The sequence below is a fragment of the Puntigrus tetrazona genome, unplaced genomic scaffold (assembly GCF_018831695.1).
Source record: "Puntigrus tetrazona isolate hp1 unplaced genomic scaffold, ASM1883169v1 S000000003, whole genome shotgun sequence".
In the NCBI taxonomy this organism is placed as follows: Eukaryota; Metazoa; Chordata; class Actinopteri; order Cypriniformes; family Cyprinidae; genus Puntigrus; species Puntigrus tetrazona.
The window spans coordinates 4,659,082-4,659,949 of NW_025047683.1; positions in this window are offsets into that span (position 1 = coordinate 4,659,082).

The following is an 868-nucleotide window of genomic DNA, read 5'->3' on the forward strand; positions in this document are numbered from 1 at the left end:
CGTGATTTTATTTAATAAAGGCCCTGGAAAATGTTTTTCTATAAGGCCTGCGCCACAGACTAACCCGACACAGTAACGCTTTATTGGGCGTGATTTTATTTAATAAAGGCCCTCGATGAATGTTTTTCTATAAGGCCTGCGCCACAGACTAACCCGACACAGTAACTCTTTATTGGGCGTGATTTTATTTAATAAAGGCCCTGGAAAATGTTTTCTATAAGGCCTGCGCCACAGACTGACTCCCACACAGTAACTCTTTATTGGGCATGATTTTATTTAATAAAGGCCCTCGATGAATGTTTTCTATAAGGCCTGCGCTCACTGACTAACCTCTGCACACAATAACACTTTATGGGCATGATTTTATTTAATTAAGGCCCTGATGACAGTTTTCTTTAAGGCCTACCTCACAGACTAACCCGACACAGTAACTCTTTATTGGGCGTGATTTTATTTAATAAAGGCCCTGGAAAAATGTTTTTCTATAAGGCCTGCGCCACAGACTAACCCGACACAGTAACGCTTTATTGGGCGTGATTTTATTTAATAAAGGCCCTGGAAAAATGTTTTCTATAAGCACTGCGCTCACTGACTAACTCTCAAATATAATAACACTTTATGGGCATGATTTTATTTAATAAAGGCCCTGATGACAGTTTTCTTTAAGGCCTGCGCTCACAGACTAACCCGACACAGTAACTTTGTTGGGCATGATTTTACTTAATAAGGCCCTGGAAAATGTTTTCTATAAGGCCTGCGCACAGACTAACCCGACACAGTAACGCTTTATTGGGCATGATTTTATTTAATAAAGGCCCTGAAAAATGTTTTCTATAAGGCCTGCGCCACAGACTAACCCGACACAGTA